This window comes from Balaenoptera ricei, chromosome 2 (genome assembly GCF_028023285.1).
Source record: "Balaenoptera ricei isolate mBalRic1 chromosome 2, mBalRic1.hap2, whole genome shotgun sequence".
NCBI classification, from domain to species: Eukaryota; Metazoa; Chordata; class Mammalia; order Artiodactyla; family Balaenopteridae; genus Balaenoptera; species Balaenoptera ricei.
Window position 1 is genome coordinate 147,237,861 of NC_082640.1, and position 21,220 is coordinate 147,259,080.

At 38.6% G+C, this 21,220-nt stretch overlaps 1 protein-coding gene across 2 annotated transcripts in view; it reads left to right on the plus strand.

Annotated features, from left to right (window-relative positions):
• The first annotated feature begins 2,438 nt into the window (after nt 1–2,438).
• Nucleotides 2,439–21,220, plus strand: part of PPM1A (protein phosphatase, Mg2+/Mn2+ dependent 1A) — a 43,995-nt gene continuing 25,213 nt past the window's right edge. Inside the window, exon 1 of one of the 2 annotated variants that reach the window (XM_059914333.1) lies at nt 2,439–2,460. The gene's annotated coding sequence lies outside the window, so the exon portion shown is untranslated. Of the gene's footprint in view, nt 2,461–2,833; nt 3,286–21,220 lie in introns of those variants that run through there. The other variant, XM_059914331.1, reaches the window with a different exon arrangement.

The window sequence follows — 21,220 nt, forward strand, 5'->3', positions numbered from 1 at the left end:
GAGTCTGTTTCAATAACATATATTATCTTCGTTTAAAATTTAATTGGAGGTTTATATAATTTAATTTTTAACAGTGGCTGTGTTTAGCAAACAACTGGCAAAATTCCTAAAAATTTAAGTCTGCTCTCATGAGATAGTATAAGCCAGTTCTGCATACCACTGTTGACTCTTAAGTCCATGCTCTTTCCACTCCTGACTCTCCTTGCTACCTTATTACTGGCATGTAAAAGCTAGGGATGATCTGTAGGATACAGGGGAAAACCTGGGTACCAGTCATTACTTTTGGTGACCCTGGGCAACCGCTAGCTCTCTGACCCTCAGATTTCTCTGCTGTAAAGGATGAGAACAGTCCTTGCCTTGCCGAGGGTTATTTTGAGGATAAAATTGGTTGGTCTAAGTGACAGGGCTTTGTGAACTGTAGAGTCAGATACAAAAAAAAAAAAAAGCCTTTATTATGATGGCATTTCATCACTGGTTTTCAACCAGGCCACCATTGTTAAGGATACAAAATGTGTTGCAGCTTTCAAAAGTATGCTTTAGTTTGAGATCTTCTGTAATGCCCACAGTAGACAGTAAACTCCCAGAAAAACTGTTCTCAAGAAGTCCAAATTTTTGTTAGTCTTTACTCATTAAGAATAGCTATCTAAATTGGGAGAAAAACAACTTTTTCTAAACTTTAGTTTACTCATTTCTAGCTGCTGTTGGACTGTCTGAAGGGACCTCTTTCTGGCATTGTGGAATGCTTCTTAATTTCAAGAGTTGAATAAAAGTCCTTTGATTTTTAATTTTGATTTCTCAAGCTGCTTTGCTTTTTGGGCCAGACCAAATCAGTAAGTTATTTTGTATGGACTGTGCCCCTCTACTTAAGGTGGTATCCTAGCTGTGAATTGGATTAAGTATTCCAAATATCCTAAGTTATAATTCTAAACTTGAGCAACTTTATAAAATATTTGCCTGAGTTTGCTGAACTTCTCTTTGGTCCTCAGATAACTTTTCTGCCAAGCTCTTTCCCACAACAGGCCCTTTGCCCACGCTGATCCTTCTGCCTGTAAAGCTCTCCCCTGATTCTTTGCAAAGCTGGCTCCTCATCCTTCAGCTTGAATGCTACCTTCTTAGAAAGGTCTTCTCTGTACACTTGTTTCAAGTCATCCCCCCAATCTATTTCCTTACTTATTTCCTTCACAGCACTGATCACAACCTGCAATTTCCTTGTTCATTTGTTTACTTCTTTGTCTATATCTCTCATTATAACATCAGCTCCTTGGGGGCTGGGACTTTGCCCATTGATGTCATTAACTACCCCCGGTATCCAGGGCACTCCAAATAGTGGTTGCCACATGGGCTATTCTATTTCAGAATGGTAATGAGTCTACTAGCATGCTAATCATGCTGCTATTTGTCCGAAATATTAAGGATTCCAATAAGGTAGAGTTTCAAAGATCTTTGATCTAATTTCCTTTTTTTTTTTTTTTTTTTTTTGGCAAATGTGGGGAGAAGTAATTAGGAAATATGTCCTCAGATAATACTGGGGCCAAATGCATAAATGAACTTTATTTTTACTTTCTATACCTGGAAATGATCCATCTTCATCTTATGCTAAGAAATTCTAACCCCAAAGATATCGGGTAGAGTAATTTCGGTGTTCCTTGAAGAAGTGGCCTGCCAGTGATCATTAGGTGATATTGTTTCATACTGTTGTTAGATCCCAGGCCTAAAAGTGAAAGGAACAGATTCTTCCCAAAAAGACATGTTGAAAAAACTGGAGACAGCTTTTACAGCTTTAAAAGCAGCTAAATGTTTGCTAAATGACAAGAGACAGAATAAATAGGTTGCTTTTGATCTAAGAGTTGGAACAACAAAGTGGTTTTAGGAGATATAAAGTAGCAGTTGTTCTTTTTAAAGTACCTGCCTCTAATAACACAGTATTTGGTTTTTCTTTGTATATACCAGAGTATCTCTTTAAAACACGAATTTTTCTTTTAAACTTCCGTTCCTGCAAATGTGGTGTAGGTCGAATCCATGAACAGGTTAAGTCTCTGACAAGAGAGGGATAAAGCACCCCAGCCAATAGGAGACCTGGCTGGTGATGTACTGTTCCCCAGTTCTGATTCATTGGCCGCCTAGGGTTTGTCATTCTATCCGCTGCGGCGTCCGCAAACAGCGTGCGTCCGGCGTGGGTCCGGTTTTCCGTAGTCTAGCTAGCTAAACTGGATTTTGGCCGTCTGCACGTGCCGTTTCAATCAGGTTTAGCAGATCTCTAACTTTTAATAGAAGGAGCTGTTACGTTTTTGATTATCCTCCGGATTTTGAAAAATCCTTCGTTCCTTTAACCTCACTGGAGGTCGATGGAAGTCCCCAGTAGCAGAATCACGTGACTGTCTAACAAGTACAAATAAATACGATGTGAAACCCCATGAACTACAGACGGAAAACCTGCCAGAAACTCAGAGCAAGTGCCTCGTGCGTGTATCGGCTGCACTAGCGTGTGGGTGGGTGGTAGTAGAGTGTGTGGGTTGTTGCCCTTAGGGACCGGAGGCGTGTGGCTGGGGCACCTCCGTTCCGATCCGGGATTCGGATGCTCCCTTCAGCTTGGGCCTGAGGCCGGGGCCGCGAGGCGATTGCGGCGACACAAGCCGGGTAGGGCAGTGACGTCATCTGCGTCCGTCCCTCCCCCGCTCGCCTGCCCGCGCTGCAGTTCCGGCCCAACGACATCCGGGTCTCTCCAGCTGCTCCACCGCGCCGCGGCTGTAGTTGGGGCTGAGCCGACGGGACGGGGCGGGGCGGGGCGGGGCGGGGCGGGCGGAGGCGTGGGGGAGGGGCAGCACAACGCCGACGTGAGCGCGCCTGCGCGGGGACGCGCTCGAGGCGACGGCGGCGGCGCTAAGAGCGGGAGCGCGCGCGGGAGCGAGGGAGCAGTGGTCTCTGAGCCGGCCCGGCCCGCAGCTTCGGGTGCTCGGGCAGCTGCAGCTCGGGAACCGGTGGTTGGGGAGGGGGGGTGGGGGGCGTCAGGCAGGTGGGGCGCGAAAGCTATGAATCTTCGGCTCTTCCTCGTCTTCCTCCGGGACCCGCTCTCCGCCTCCCGCTCCAACGCCCGGATGATCTGAGCCGCGAGGGCGCCGAGAGCCGGGGGCCCGGACGCAGCCCGGCTCCTCCCCTCCTCTGCCCCCTCCCCGGCCTGACCTGGCCGGCCGCCGCCGCGGTGACCCTCTTCCCGCCCCCTCCCCGGCCGCCGTCGCCGCCGCCGCCTCGGCGGACTAGGGACCTGCCCGCCCTCTGCTGCTCCGGGTAAGCGCGACGCTTGGGCCGAGGGCGGGCGGGCGGCGCGGGCCTGCGCGGCGGCGACCAGGCCTGGGGCCTGTAAACAAGCCGGGCGTCTGCCCGGGCGCTCCCGGGAGGAGACGCGACAACTCCACCCCCTGGCCCGGTCTCCTCCCCGGAGCCGGGCGGCGGGCGGCGAGGGGTTAACGCTCCGCGAGGGCGGCGGTGGGGAGGCGGGGGCGGGGTGTTTGTGGCGGCGGCGGCGCGGGGAGGGGGCGCGACCCTCCGGCCGCCGAGGCCGGGCGGGGTGTTTGTGGCGGCGGCGCGGGCGAGGGCCGCGGACCGGCCCGTCCCGAGAGCGGCCGGCGGAACTTTCCCCAAGCGGGGAGGGGGCGTCCGGCACCCGCACCCGCCCGGCCACCCTGGGCTCCAACCCCTGGAGGGAGGCCGGGAGAAAGAAGAGGGGAGGCCTCCTTTGGACCGGACTTGGCCGCGAAACACTAAATTCTGGAGAATTAGCTTCAGGTTTTATAGGGGGCGGAGCTGAGCGTGAGGCTCCTTCAGAACTCGTCAGTGATGTTTCCAATTCATTCATTATTAAGGCATCGAACGAATCCACCGAAGTAAATCGAACTGATTTCTTCTCCTCTTTTTAACCGTGTAAATTGTGTGGGTAAAAGTTGTTGATGTTAGAGTTTGGTTGAGATGTGGTTCTGTTCTGCTTGTACATTTTAAATATTTTCTTGAAGGACAGCTGGCTGTGGAGTGCCTCTACCAACCGCAGTTTTAGATACGTTTTGAAAATTTCATCACCGGAGGTATTTCTTTTTTCTCAAGCACCGCATGGTACTTTAAAATCCACAAAGGTCATACTTCAGTTGTCCAAGCCAAGAAATTTGTTCGCCGCCGCGCCCCTAACCCTAAATTTTCTGCTAATTGGTGTAATGAGCCGAATGCATTTTAAGTGATTGAAAGACCATGGGAGGTGTAAAAATCTATGGGAGGTAGTTATTATTTTCCCGGAGTAAATGATTTTGACATTACTGAAGGAAGTTAGGAATTTAAAAAAAAAAAATTGTTCTGAGGAAGAAGGTTTAATCTTTTCAAATTTGCACACTGGAATTTTAAACACAATCACTTTTTAGGTGCACAGAGCTCTGAAGAGTCAGAGCGCTTATTTATTTTAACAGTGCTCTTCTGAGCCTTAGAGGTTCCAGAGCTCTCAGGAGTCCAGCAGGGCTTGCTCCCCAACTGCTCTTTTAACTCGAACAACTTCACTTTTATATTTTTATCTTTTTACATATTGGGCCTTTTCCAGAGTGTAGTTCTGTAACTCACAGATTAGGAAACTGACTAGGGCAATAGTGACCCACCCCTCTGCCTATTTTATAAATATAGATGTTCCCTTTATCGATATAATTTTTTTTTTGCCAATAAATAATTTGAAGCCCAAAATAACATTCCTTGTTTGATGTTTTAGTTCTGTTCCTATGTGTAACTCACATATATCTGTTTAAACATTCAGTCATACAAGGCTGATTACTTTTAACCTGCAAGTTACAGCAATACCACATGAAACTATAATGAGCTAGACATGGAAATTAAGACATTTTTGATTAGATATCACTAAATATTTTTCACATCAGTGAAAAATATACCTCTCCCATCAGTAATTATGGGAGAGGTATATTAAGACTGGTAAAGTTTGGCTAGCTACCTCAGTATATATTTGAGAAATAAAATGGTTGAATGCTTGAATCATCAAAAATTCTTTTTATGTGATGTGTGTGTGTGTATTTTAACATATAATATAAAAGTGGTTTATATTTTAGTTTGAAGAGCAAAAGTGATGCCCATAATTACAATATAAACTGTTGAAGGGAACACTGCACTAGGAGACAATAATTGTTTGGTCATGGCTGTGCTCCAAAATAATCAGCAAAGCCAGAGGGGTAGATTATATTATCAAATGTACTGTCCAGTTGTTATATTTTTTTATTCTCAACATTGTCTATTTAATATGCTTTGACTAAATGCCTGTTATGTGCCAGGCACTTAGATGTTTCAGCATTCTGAAGCTGATTTTCTTTCTGGGTTGTCTCTTATTTAAAAGAATTTAAAGTTGTTGATTGTTATTTAGGAAAGATATTTCTGTAGGTAGCTTTTATTGATTTTTCTGTTGGGATTGAGAAGTCTAGAAAAACTCTTGGGAGGAAGGCAGATGGAGATTCCACAAGAGACAAAGGGTGGTTGAGACTACAGGTTTGAACAAGCACACGACCCTTGGTAATTTCATGTGGAGAGCATTTTAAGAACACATTGTTAAGGTTTTTCTGTCAGTTAAAGCTGGGTCTTGCTTATCTTGACTTGTTAATAAACCTTCATTTGAAAATTTGTTCTCTAATACCCAATTTTTTTCAAAGAAATTAATAGTACATCGTGTTGTCACATGGTAAATATTGCTAAGCAGTTAGTAAAAACCTACAGTCTTTGAATTTGTTCCCGTAACACCTAGACTGTTTATTATAGTGGCTAATAGCATGTGTAGCTGATTCTGGTTTAACTGTAAATGCTTATTTATTTAAAAATTTAAAACTAAAGGCTGACATATGTCCATAGGGAGCTTGTTATCCCTGAAATGCTCATGCATGAGAGCTGGATTTATTTCTTAAGATGTGAGGTTGTGATCATGTAGAAATAACTAATTATAAGTTGATAATTTCAATGATCCCCTGAATGACTGACTCTTGTCTGGGCACCTGACTCTGAGTGGTACTCTTGACTACTTTCCATCCTTAATCAAATCAGAGGAAGGAGGCAGCCCTGTAAGAAAATCAGCGCAAGTGGTGTCCTATAAGTTAAACAAGATAAAACAAGGTGTGGCCCTGTGAAATATATGGACCTTGGGGGAAGGGAAAGGTGTTGTGAGGCAACTAGGTAAAAGTCTGTGCCTTCCTGTACCCTGGGTAGTAACTTTATGCCAGAATATGTTCTGTCTTCCACCTCATATTACGTTGGTGACAAAATTTTAAAACTTGAGTTGCTTCATTTATTATTTCACTATTAGCCAGGAAATTCTCTGAATTTCCACCTGGGATTATTAACTACTCTTATATGAAAGTAACTTGGGTTAAATTATATCAAAATCAAAAGGTTGATTACCTCTATTTTTCTTCTTTTGTTCTTTCCAATGTCTAATGTGCTCCGTATTACACAAGTAACAGTTTTATATTTTATTGAGTCTCCAGAATATATTTCTTGATGATTTTGACCTTTGTATGTCCTAGCTATCTGTGTACTACCTAGATAAGCTCTTTACCTAGCTTTTCTTTTGCTGAGGCAGGTAGGAGGAGCTAGAGAAAGTAATTAAGAGAGGTGAGCTTCTGTATACCTTTATCTAAAATGTAATAGACTTTAGAATTTTTCTAAGAAACTGAGGGAAAGGTACTGGATGTTAATGTGTGTTAATAGATTGTTGATACTGTGTTTATAAAATTAGAGATGTTTTAAACATTCCTTGAGTAAATGTGATAAAGAAGGGAGTTTGAGTTTTTAATACAATTCTTAACATGTTTATCTGGATCCCATTGACTTAGTTTATGTAGTATTCATGTTTGGGATCTGGATTGAAAGTCACTAGATTTTTTTGTGGCTGATATGATTTGAATTAAAATTCTATGAAACCAAACTAATTCTAGATACAAAAGAAAGTGAATAATAAAAGCCATAATTTATAGAAAATAAAGCATCAGCCTTTAATTTTCACCACAACCTTCTAAAGCATATGATGTTATCTTTGTGTTACAGATGAAGAAATGTAGGCTTAGAGCGTCTAGTAATGTGCCAGAATCAGATCTGTAAATACAAAATTATTTTCAAAATACTCCTGAGTAGACTTTCCCCAATTAGATTAGCCTTGTTGTTCCTAGGAGTCAAAATTTGAAAAGCTGAATGTTACACTTCTGATACAGATTCCTAGAATTAAAAGGAACCTTACAAATTTATGTAGTTAAGTCTTCCAATGCAAGATTCCCTTCTAAAACATTCAGTAAAGATTTAAGAAGTTAAAATCATTTTCTCATTCCCAAAGTTTCAGAAGTCAACAGAGATAAACAGTTTTATATGTTTAGCTATCATTGTTCAGATCGAGAAATTGAATCAATATTAATTCTCAAATGGTTGATATCTGTATTGAAGGACTTAAGGAAATGTTTCTGAGTACGTACAGTCAGTGGAGCCACATTGTAGGCTCCAGAGAACATGGTAAAACTTCCTAGTGGGGTGATCTTGGGCAAGCTACTTGATTTTTCTAAGCCTCAGTTTTTATCTGTCAAATGGAAAAGCCTTTCTCATTAGGTAATCTTGAATATTAAATGAGATAATCATGTAAAGCACTTGACGTATTTTCTACTGTAAAGAAATACCAAATAAATGGTAGCTGCTATTATTGAGTATGTGAAATCTTGAGATACTTACGGGAATAGAAACTTAGTGAGTGTGAGAGGGTTGTCTTTCAGTATAGTTTTAGCAGTGAGCCTGGAAGACAAACTATAAGTCTTCGGATTGAGTAGAGACTTTAGAAGAGGTGCTAAAGGTTGTGGGCAGATAGAACTTGTATATGAGCAGACTAAAAGTTAAGAGGTAATGGAAAAGAAAGTTGAGTATGAGTAGATTTATTTGACTGTATGAAGCTGGAGAGAAGTCATTAGGTTAATGATTAGGTGGGAGTCGATGGTTAAATAGAGGATAAAGAGTAAGTAATAAAGCAAAGGTGAATGTTCAGACAAGAATGATCAGTAGGGCTTCCCTGGTGGTGCCGTGGTTGAGAATCTGCCTGCCAATGCAGGGGACACGGGTTCGAGCCCTGGTCTGGGAAGATCCCACATGCCGCGGAGCAACTGGCCCGTGAGCCACAACTACTGAGCCTGCGCGTCTGGAGCCTGTGCTCCGCAACAAGAGAGGCCGCGATGGTGAGGGGCCCGCGCACCGCGATGAAGAGTGGCCCCCACTTGCCGCAACTGGGGAAAGCCCTCGCACAGAAACGAAGACCCAACACAGCCATAAATAAATAAATTAACAAAATAAATAAACCCAAAAAAGTTTAAAAAAAAAAAAAAAAAAAAAAAAAAAAGAATGATCAGTAAACGAGGAAGGACACAGGTTGGTGTTTTGAAGAGGGGTTACGGTTCATGATTAGAAATGGTCAAGAAGATATTGCTACAGAAAAGATGCAAAAGAGAGTAAGAAAAATAAATTATTCTAATTAACTCAGTTCTTCTTGTGAAACAAATAAAAAAAGAAAATAGGGAGTCTTCATGAAAGGCATTAAGGCTTTGTATGTGGGTCCTGGGTTATATAAGGTTGAAAAATTGTACTGGAATATTTCAGGTCTTACTACCTCATACCCAAACCATGTTTTAACACTCCAACTGGTCTTTCCTACTAGCATCTTGTACTGCATCTCCCTCCTCCATCACATTATTTCTCTGCTCAGTATGTTTAGTGACTCCCTTTTGCCTCTAGAATAAAGCTTAGAATTCTTGGTTTGGCTTTGACACTTTCCATGATTCGACCTCAGGACTGATCTATTTCAACCAAACTGGTCCTCTTGCCATCTCTGGAGCACATCCTGAACTTTTCTCTCTCTCAGTGGGTCTTTGCTCATGCTAATTGATAGTTCAGAATTCTTGTTCCTCCTTCTCCAGCTTTTGTTTTCTTTTTTTATCAAAGCTCATTTCTATTATTTTCTCCCCCACAAAACCTTTCCTGATCACGAGAGTGTTTCATTTCTGTTCTCTCTGTACTTCTACAGCATTATGATTGTATTATTTGCATGGCTTTAATCATATACTTTACTGTTAAGCATTTGTGTTTTAAGTATAATTGTGTGTTCAATTTAATTATAAAATTCAGAAGGGGAAAGTACAATAACTTTACTGTACCCAAAGCCTGGCACAGTGCCTGTGGATAGTGGACATTCAGATATTTTGTAAGTATTAGGCAAAATCTACCTGAGAAGGAGTGATTGCTGTAGCAGGTGGCGAAAGAACTTAAAAGCTTTCTGGTGGCAGGTATTTCTGACTCTGTTCTTATATATTATTTTGGCTGAACCTGGATTTTTTTTTTTTTTTTTTTTTTTGGCCGCACCACTTGGCTTGCAGGGTCTTAGTTCCCTCACAAGGGATTGAACCCGGGCCATGGCAGTGAAAGCACTGAGTCTTAACCATTGGACTGCCAGGGAACTCCCCCTGAACCTAGATTTTAAGTGTGAAGATTATACAAATCGGAAGGGTGGCAGAGCTGTTATGTTGGTATAGAAAATTATGTTGGCTGATTTTGGACCTAAGTATTTCATTTTAACTTCTTATGTTTTGGCTTTGAGGGTTAACAGGACATTCATAACCATCATGCATCTCTTTCCAGAGTTATATTTGCAAATATTATGAAGTAGGCATCCTTTTAACCGAAAGGAATTGTGGAATCACAATAACTAGACAATGTATTATTTAAAAAAGGGAGATAACTATCAACTTTTTTTTAAATTAAATTAAATTTTTTTAAAGAGCAGATTTTTATTATCTATCTTACACATATTAGTGTGTATATGTCAATCCCAATCTCCAAATTCATCCCACCACCACCCCTGCCCCGCCCCACACTTTCCCCTTGGTGTCCATATGTTTGTTCTCTACATCTGTGTCTCTATTTCTGCCTTGCAAACCGGTTCATCTGTACCATTTTTCTAGATTCCACATATATGCGTTAATATACAATATTTGTTTTTCTCTTTCTGACTTACTTCACTCTGTATGACAGTCTCTAGGTCCATCCACGTCTCTACAAATGACCCTATTTCGTTCCTTTTTATGACTGAGTAATATTCCATTGTGTATATGTACCACATCTTCTTTATCCATTCGTTTGTCGATGGGCATTTAGGTTGCTTCCATGACCTGGCTATTGTAAATAGTGCTGCAATGAACATTGGGGTGCATGCGTCTTTTTGAATTATGGTTTTCTCTGGGTATATGCCTAGTAGTGGTATTGCTGGGTCATATGGTGGTTCTATTTTTAGTTTTTTAAGGAACCTTCATACTGTTCTCCATAGTGGCTGTATCAGTTTACATTCCCACCAACAGTGCAAGAGGGTTCCCTTTTCTCCACACCCTCTTCAGCATTTGTTTGTAGATTTTCTGATGCCCATTCTAACCGGTGTGAGGTGTACCTCATTGTAGTTTTGATTTGCATTTCTCTAATAATTAGTGATGTTGAGCAGCTTCTCATGTGCCTCTTGGCCATCTGTATGTCTTTGGAGAAATGTCTATTTAGGTCTTCTGCCCATTTTTTGATTGGGTTGTTTGTGTTTTTAATATTGAGCAGCACGAGCTGTTTATGTATTTTGGAGATTAATCCTTTGTCAGTTGCTTCGTTTGCAAATATTTTCTCCCATTCTGAGGGCTGTAGTTTTGTCTTGTTTATAGTTTCCTTTGCTGTGCAAAAGCTTTTAAGTTTCATTAGATCCCATTTGTTTATTTTATTTTTTTAATTTTATTTTGCTTATCTTATTTATTTGTTTTTATTTCCATTACTGTAGGAGGTGGGTCATAAAAGATCTTGCTGTGATTCATGTCAAAGAGTGTTCTTCCTGTGGTTTCCTCAAAGAGTTTTATAGTGTCCAGTCTTAACATTTAGGTCTTTAATCCATTTTGAGTTTGTTTTTGTGTATGGTGTTAGGGAGTGTTCTAATTTCATTCTTTTACATGTAGCTGTCCAGTTTTCCCAGCACTCTTATTGAAGAGACTGTCTTTTCTCCATTGTATATCCTTGCTTCCTTTGTCATAGATTAGTTGACCATAGGTGCATGGGTTTCTGGGCTTTCTGTCCTGTTCCACTGATGTATATTTCTGGGTTTGTTTTTTTTTTGCCAGTACCATATTGTCTTGATTACTGTAGCTTTGTAGTATAGTCTGAAGTCAGGGAGTCTGATTCCTCCATCTCCTTTTTTTTCCATCAAGATCACTTTGGCTACTATCAACTTTTAATTTGAGTCAAACAAATGTCTGATATATGAATAGTCTGTTTTCATATAAATTTCTAAGCCAAACTTTAAACCTTATCAAATTGTTATGCTATTTCTAGTATTTAGAAAATGCATAGTAAAATTTCCTTTATTGAATTTTTTGAATGGATAATTTTATATAGGCAGTCTGTGGCTGCTTAGATCCACTTATTGGAGTATGATACTAATGAGACCAGAATCATGAATTTGATTCTTTGTGTGGCTCTTAACTTTTTCTAGCCTTAACATTAGCTAGTAACAACGGTAACTAACATTATTGACCACTTACATGCCAGGCATTATCATAGAAATTTTCAAGTACTAGCTCATTAAATCTTTATATCTATCTCTATGAGATAGATACTGTTATTACTTGTATCTTAAAAGATGAGGAAATTAAGACAGAGGTTAATTTTCACAGCTAGTAACAGAAGCCAAACACATGTCCTTGGACTTTTCAAAGTAATTATATATGTGGGTCACTGCAGTTTCATTGCTACTGCTATAAGTAACTCTTTTGGCGATTGTGATGGGTTAGGAAATCTTTGTATATGAATGGTGTGACTGCAGTTCCATTGTACCCAGAGAGTGACTCTTGTGATTGAGCTGCAGTCTGAGGTGGAAGTGTACATAAAGTCGAAAAGTACAGTATCACATGTCATGTCAGCTCCCTTTAGAACTTTTCACCAAGAAGAACCATTAAATTTTTTACTATAAAAAGCACGTAAGTTAAAGCTATAATACAACTAGTACTATAAACCGTACACAATTTTGTCTTATGGCTTATTTTATTCATGTTCACTTCTATGCCTCCCACTGACATAAATGATTTCATCAGTCCTTCATTCAAAGGAAATTCTTAGTGAGTTTAGGAAGATAGTCTTAAACACAAGCTAATTGGTCTCACAATAGAGATTATACTATAAATGGAACATTTCAATATTAAGGTTTATTAAAAGTAAATTCCTTGAAAGCAGGGACCAGGTTTCATTTATTTTGAATAAGTGCTCAATATATGATTGTTTAATCTTTGTAGTCTCCCTGCTCATTTTCTGATAAACACATGACAAAGAAAATTGAATGTGAGCCAGAAGTACAGCATACTATGAGAGACCATAGGTCACAGATAATCTAGTTTAAATTTAGGCTGGTGCTTTGTATTCATCTGTGATATGACCGTCTCAGGAAAGGATATAGATAAACAGGTTTTTTGGTTGGTTGGTTGCTTTGTTTTGAGTCTTGCTGTATGTGGCTTAATTATTTTATTTAAAAATATGCTATTCAGGAACTGTTGTACTGCTTCAGAGAATAAGAACATAATTCATTACCAACTTTGAATGTCTTGACTTCTTAGCCCTGCTCCTTGTCTTTAGTATGAGTGGTAGAAAATTGTGTCATATTTCATATTATGTCTATAGGAGATATGCAGTTTGCTTACTTTGTTACCAAAATTTAGTAATGAAAATATTAACGATAAGGATAAGCAAGGAGTGGCTATGTATATATTTTTTGTTTTGTTTTACAAACAGAATTACAAAACTCACCAGACTTTATCTATTTATTTTTTTTTGGCTGTGTTGGGTCTTCGTTTCTGTGCGAGGGCTTTCTCTAGTTGTGGCAAGCGGGGGCCACTCTTCATCGCGGTGTGTGGGCCTCTCACTATCGCGGCCTCTCTTGTTGCGGAGCACAGGCTCCAGTCGCGCAGGCTCAGTAGTTGTGGCTTACGGGCCTAGTTGCTCCGCGGCATGTGGGATCCTCCCAGACCAGGGCTCGAACCCGTGTCCCCTGCATTGGCAGGCAGATTCTCAACCACTGAGCCACCAGGGAAGCCCTTTACCAGACTTCAGAAAAACATTTTTGTAGTATTCCATCATACTTCAGAATATAAATAGGTAGTAAACACAATTTTCACTTTTCATAAAGCAGTAGACTATCATCCTTGTTTGGATGTCAAGGGGCTGATCTTAGAAATGGCAGCTTTTGTGGTCAACCCACAGTTTAATCCTATATTACTCCATATCTGTCATCTTCATTTTCTCTCTATAAATGCTTCCTGATACTATAAGTACTTTAACAACTAGTCAGCCATCTAGAGTGATCTTGTAGTGGTTTGCTACAGTCAGTAGAATCAGGAGCTCCTTAAGCGCAAATGGGATTGTTCATTTTATACAGTAAAACTCCCAGACTAAATTTAAGATATTTTTTGTCTAAAATATATTGAAAGTAGATTCCTAGCTCCCAGAAATTACTCCTTTGGGTTTAAATTACCTTATACTTTGCTTCTCACATAGAAAAGACTTTTTAAAAAATGTACCCATTCATGAATGTTGAATGAATGAGCAGATGAATAAGTAAATAGCCCAGGGAAAGAGAATGTATAGGCTCTAACTTCTAGTCAAAACTACATGTTTTCTCTTTTGTCCCCTTCAGCATATCTCATGTGGCACTTTTCAGTAATGAATGTGTATCTAATGATGTTGAGAAACTTTTAAAAGTCATTAGTGAACAGTAATCTGAAAATCAAGTTTTTGACTGGTAACCTGCAGCTTTGCAGGGTTTGATATTTTAATATTAGAAATCAATTGTGTTAGTTCTGCAGAGATTTTTAAAAATTAGAATTACGTATTCTATAGAATAACAAAGTGGAAATGGTAGGATACAATTCAGCTTCTATGGGAATACCTTTTCCTAGGTAGAAAACAATTCCTAACTCTGTTGACAAGGGAGAAGTCATGATGATGTCCCATATATTAATCAAGTGTCGCTATGTACTAGGTACTTATGAACAGAAGAGACATGATTCCTTCCCCCATGGATCTTAAAATCTAAACAGAGAGATAATTCACAGGGCCTTATGTGCTATGATAAGAGAAACGCAGGATTCTGTGAGCTCATGACTAATGGTAGATTTACTTCCCGAGACAGGGAACTGGGTAGGAGAAGGGGTAGGGAGTTGAGAAATTCATTTTGGGCCACATCATTTGAGGTATGGCTAATCAAGTATAGGAGGTGGTTGGATATATATATAGAGAGAGAGAAAGGTAGAATTTTCACTTTCAAAAAAACCCTTTTTTCTCTTACTTTCCAGCACCTTTTTCCATATACACAAAGCATTTCATAATGCAATTTATGGACTCAGTGAATTATTCTGTTTTGAAGAATGTTAGATTTTATGGACAGAAGTCTATCTTTTAAAGGCATATTGGTCCTTTTTTCCAGCAGAGACATTATTCATACGTGTAAAATATTTAGAACCTTCACATATTTTGTGTTTGAATGAACCTTTTACCATCTTAAATATTTAATAAGTTTTATTTTTCCCTTATTTCAACTTAAATATACAGGGTTATCAGCAAACACTTACAAATGCTCTCTGTGAGGGGTTTTGTTTTTTTTTAAGCAAAATTAAAAATGATGGATTGGCTGAAGAAATCAGTTATTGTTTTCTGGGTCAGTCAGAGTCTGAATCCTCAAATATGCAAGAATTAAAAAACAGCAAACTGGGAATTGAAACCACTTCTCAATATGTAGACTTCTCAATATGTATAAGTTATCCAAAACTGAGAAATTTGAAAAAGTTAACAGATGAAGCAAATTGAGATTGTGAATACCAGAACAGTCTTAGGAAACTTTAAAAACTAAATAGATCTGTGCCATCTCAATCTTTTAATGTTTTGCTATTCTATAATGTTTAGTAAAAATAGGTCAGTATCTAATTTTATAGTCACTAGAACCCTCCAACTAAATTAAGGTTAGGTATTTTTCAGGCAATTGTGTACTTCTAAATTTTACTTTTAAAAATTGTGCAGTACATACTTTTGTAGCAATTAAAGAAGACTACCTTATGGAGTATGTGATTCAGATCACAGCACATGTGTAGAAGATGGTGATACATTAAAAAAAATCATGAAACATGAAGGAAACATCAAAAGTGGCAAGCTCTGTCTCACACACACTTTGTGAAATTGAAACCGCTGCTAATATCTGTGTAAACTGACTATAGTTTGAGTACTAAATGACTTGTGTCATGGGCTTTATGGAAATACTATTTAGCATAAAAGAGCTTTATCTGACTTATTTTTGTTGGTTTGATTGGTTGACTTTGGTTTTTTGAAATTTCATTTTTAACGTTTTAATTTAGGGTATTATTTAACTCAGTAACAGTATTTTGCATTAGAATTCATGTGAGTGAAATTTGGTTTGTTGAAGGATGTTAAGTAAATATTTAATTGAAAGAGTAAAGTAAATATTTAGTTGAAGCTATAAGATGAAGAGATACTGAGCAGCTGAGAAATTATCAGGTAACTTTTTTTAATCTGTGAAAAAATTTTAATATAGTATTTTTCATGTTACTACAAATAATATATAGTCATCTTTTTAGACCTTTTTATGCAAAATAAAATACAGATACAGAAAGCCATATAAAACCATAGTAATCTTTTCGAACGGCTTTATTAAGATATAACTAACAATAGCATGAAATTCACCCATATGAAGTTTACCACTCAGTAGTTTTCAGTGTATTAACAGAATTGTGCAACCATTACCACAATTTAATTTTAGAACATTTTCATCACACCCAAAAGAAACCTTGTTCTCATTAAGAGTCACTCACCATTCTCTTCTCCCCTGTCCTTTGTCAACCACTCATCTACTTTCTGTCTCTGTAGGTTTGCCTTTTGGATATTTCATATAAATGGGATCCAAATAACTTTTTGATCAGTGATTTCTAGCCTGATAAACATCATGTATATCTCATGAGATAGCCAGCTATGAATAATTTAGCCTCCTTTTATAGCTTAAATAATGGCTGTTTCCTCCTGTGACCAGGAAAAATTATTTAGTAATTGGAAATACTATCCAAATTTAAACCAGGAATCAGGTTCTTCACTAGTAGTATAACTTCAAGGAATATGTAGTCCTCACCTCCAGTAGTGCTTTTCACTGTGGGTTGCTCAGTAGCCCCTCAGCTTTGTTGATGTAGTAGCCATTTCTCTCCTACCTCACAAACTCAGACTTGCATGAATTCGCTGAAATATTTTCCTTGCCTGAACTCTGCCTTTTTACTCTCCCCTAAACACAAGAATGAGGAAGAATTAAAAGCAAGAAAGGGAAAACAGAAGAGATTGATTGCTCAGACTGGGGAGGGACAAAGAGCAAGAATAGAAATGGTATAAAATTTTCGAGGAGACTTAATTTGTGGGCAGAAGAATAATAAAACTTGGAGGTTGCTTAAAAGAGAGTAAGATCTAGAGGGAAGAAACAGAAGGCAAAAATGTTATAATATATTAGAAGATAAGAAGGAAAGTGAAATATAGAAAATTTTCAGTTCTGAATTTTAGTCATATGTCTGTGAAGCACAAATGATGAATCCATTTTCTGATGAGGTGTAATGCCCTTATTTTCTTTACAAAAATTTGTAGGAATTTTGAAGCTAAACCATAGTCATATGTTTCTTTTGGGTTATTTGAAGATCCTCAGGTTTGAACCTGTGCAGACTCAGAAACTCCTATCACCTTGGGATTATTCTTTAGAGAAATCCCAGAGAAAATAAAAATGGCACTGTGCCCCTGGGCTTTCTGAACTGGAGGGGCAGAATCCTATTCTGGGTGCTACCATATTGGGCTGCTTCAGAGTTCCAGAATTAGCCAGAGAATGGCAATAATTGAGAAATCGCTGCTGCCAGAGAAAATCTTGATTTGTTAGAGGTACCTTCTGGTTGGATTAGAATTGTTAGTGAGATTTTAGGGATACTCAGTAAAATTGCCCCCAGAGATCTTGAATCCCTCGTCTAGCTTTTAAAGTCAGTAAAATCCTATAATAAGCAAACTGGAATTTTGGGGGGAGGGGAGTGCACACTAATGGGAACTCTTAGTACCTATATTTGACCACTTGGATGATATGTTTAAAATCCGATATTCAGCTCCTTATCAGAAATATGCCTACAATGTTTTATATATACATTTTTAAGGAACAGCTGATGAAGATAGGTTACATTTTCTTTAGAACAACTGAGATTTATTATTTAACAGGTAAAATGTGTTATCTAATTTAAGTGAATGTTCTAAGTACTGGAAACCAAGTTTACAAAATATGTGTATAATTTGCTTTAATAACAAGCATTCCTTTATTTACAAAAGAGCTCCTCTATATATAATCTATGACTGTTTATTAGATTATTTATATTGTAGAAAGAGAAGCTTAAGAGTACTTGTTGATTTGACTGACTATAAGATTGAGCTTTATTACAAGAATATTTAACCAGAGAAACCTGTGAAAATATTTTTGGTCTTGAGGAAGATTGGAGGAATGTTCTAGAGGAATGTTCTTGGCCCTGTGAACTGCAAACTAATGGACTATATAAGAAACTTCTATCTCTAACTAAATAAAGATGTGAAAATTTAAAGATTGCTATGATTTAAGTATATTTAGAAAATATGAGATACCAGAGGAGCATTTGTTAAATGAAATTAAGCCTCACTGTATAGTGTAAGGTACCATTATTTTGCTGGTGTCTTCTGATTCTTTCAGTGGAATAGATGTTGGTAATAGGGTCTAGAGAACTCTACAACTTCTGTGTTTCAGGGAGTTGACATGAACAGAGATTAGTTAGTATTTCCTGGGCTTCCAGGAGCACTGCAATGTCCAGGTCTTAAATTTCTTAGCGCCTACATCTGTGGACTGTTTATGCTACTTACTGTTGTTGGAGAATTTAGTTGTTTTTTTTTTTTTAATTTTATTTATTTATTTATTTATTTATGGCTGTGTTGGGTCTTCGTTTCTGTGCGAGGGCTTTCTCTAGTTGCGGCAAGCGGGGGCCACTCTTCATCGCGGTGCGCGGGCCTCTCACTATCGCGGCCTCTCTTGTTGCGGAGCACAGGCTCCAGATGCGCAGGCCCAGTAATTGTGGCTCACGGACCTAGTTGCGCCGCGGCATGTGGGATCCTCCCAGACCAGGGCTCGAACCCGTGTCCCCTGCATTGGCAGGCGGATTCTCAACCACTGCGCCACCAGGGAAGCCCCTAGTTTTCTTTTTCACCTTCCTCTTTCTCTCATACTTTGGTTGTAGGTTTTTTGAAGTGAACGTAATTTTTTAAATTTCCTCAACTCAATGAGCTAATTTACTGCATTTATTTATAATCTGTTTAAGTCATTCTTTGAGTTTTTAGTATCCACGATTTTTTTACTTTGATTTCTTTTTTTAATTTTATTGAAGTATAGTTGATTTACACTGTTGTGTTAATTTCTGCTATACAGCAAAGTGACTCAGTTGTACATATATATTTTTCATATTCTTTTCCATTATGGTTTATCAAAGGATACTGAATATAGTTCCCTGTGCTATACGGTAGGACCTTGTTGTTTATCCATCCTATATATAATATTTTGCATCTGCTAATCCCAATCTCCCAATCCTTCCTAACCCCCACCCCACCTCCCCCTTGGCAGCCACAAGTCTGTTCTCTATGTCTGTGAGTCTGTTTCTGTTTCGTAGATATGTTCATGTCATATTTTAGATTCCATGTATAAGTGATATCATATGGTATTTGTCTTTCTCTTTCTGACTTTTCGCTTAGTATGATAATCTCTGGGTCCATCCATCTTTTGTAAACACATCCGTGTTTGCAATAATGCAAATGGCATTATTTCTTTTTAATGGCTGAGTAATATTCCATTGTATACAGTATACCACATCTTCTTTATCCATTCATCTGTTGATGGACATTTAGGTTGTTTCCCTGTCTTGGCTATTGTAAATAGTGCTGCTATGAACATAGGGGTGCATGTATCTTTTCGAATTATAGTTTTGTCTGGGTATATGCCCAGGAGTGGAATTGCTGGATCATATGGCAACTCTATTTTTAGTTTTTTGAGGGACCTCCATACTGTTTTCCATAGTGGCTGCACCAATTTACATTTCCACCCAATTAAAAAAACAATTTTTTAAAATTTCCAAATGTGGCATTTAGTTCTTTCCCAGTTTGCCTGGTAATTTTTAAATAATTTCTTATTTCTCATTTTTCTATTTTTTTTTTTAACCTTATTAAACGTTTCGTACATAGCTATTTTATATCTTATATTCATTAATTCTAATATCTGAAGTCCTAATGAGACAGGAAGGAAGGGGGCAGGGCACAATCATTAAAAACAGGATACCACGAAAACTGGTTAGAACCTAGTTGGCCCAAGATGGTGGAAGATTCAACTTCCAGTAGACCTTGAGTTTCATTATACACTCATTGTAATACATTAGCATGCTAAATGACACACCCACGGGTGCCATGACAGTTCCCAGGCTGACCATAAAAGGCCAAAAAGTGGGTGGTGCCCCAATTCCTAGAAATAATCTGCCCCTTGTCCAAGATATTTAGGATATTCCTTCCACCTGTTAGCCTATGAAATTACCCAACCCATAAATACTAGCCACCCCCACACCTCTCGCCTTTTGAGACGGACTGCATTCTCTCTGTGGAATTTGTATCTCCCAGCACAACTCTCACTTTCCTAGAGGACCCCATGCCCTGGGGCTGCCTTTCTCGCCCTCCAAGACAGCCCACACTCTGTCTATGGAGTGTGTATCTCTCTAAATAAATCTGCTTTCAGACTCACTCTTGAATTCTTTCCTGTGCAAAGTCAAGGACCCTCACTTTGCCGCCCGTCCCAGGGACTCACTCAAGATCTGGGACATGACCATCTTCTCGCACCCCATTTTTCCTACACCACCAAGGGAGTATTTGTTATATGTTAACTCCTACTCATGGCAACTTGTTTCCTTGTATATTTGATTTTTTTTATGAGCTTATATTTGATTAAACACCAAACATTCCTCCATCATGTGTATATTGCCTACAATTTTATTTCCCCTTTTTGTAGCATAAATTTCACTTCCTTGTTTATAGTTAATACCTAATTTAATCAGCCACTATATTTTAGCAGTTTTTGAACTTATTGTTCCTTGTATCTCACTCTTGGATTCACCTTTCTTCTTGCTAAAGTATATCCTTTAGTAATTTTTTTTAGCAACAGAGTATGGCTTGTAAATGTCCTTAGTTTTTGTCTGAAAGTATATTTTACACAGTACATTTTTTTTTTTTTGCAAATAAAAATTCTTGATTAATAGTTTTTTTCCCGCTTCCTATCAGCACCCTCAAGATATTATTTCATTGTATTATGAAACTTGGCAAACTTGGAACTCCGAGAAGTCTGTTCTCTACCTAATTGTTATGCCTTTGTATGTAATTTTTTCCTCTGGTAGTTTTTAAAAAGATTCCTTTTCCGTATCCTGTCACCACTATTTACTGTGTGACCTTGGGCAAGTTCTCAACAGAGATAATGAAATGGTATCTGTATTATAGGGGTTGTTGTGATGATTGCATTAATAGATGTAAAGCATTTAGAGCCCTGCATATTTCAAGTATGATATAAATGTTAGTATTTTTTATTTGTTTGTTTTACCATACTTGATGTTCTGAACACATTCCCATGGTATGCCTAGGTATGTGTATGTTGTGTTATCTGTAGGCATTCTTTGAAATAGATTGTTGATCTGAAGTTCAGTTCTAGGAAATTCCTTAGCCTTTATATCTTCGAATATTGCTTTTTTAGTAATCCTTCTTAATCTCTGTGTTTTGTTCTAGGCAGTTCCTAGGTACATTTTCCAATTTACTAATTCACACTTTGACTTTGTTCAGCTACTTTATGTGGCCTCGGTTGCTTTTATTTCTCAGTGAATACTTTCTCATGTTCAGGTTCTCTCTCTCTCTCACTCACTCATTGCCACCTATTCTGGTTTGACTTCTGCCGTTATCCTTTTACCCCCTTCTTGTCTGTTGTTCTTTTTAGCTTTGGAAGGATCCTAAACATACACATTTTAAGTTATTTTCTGATTGCTACTTTTTCTTC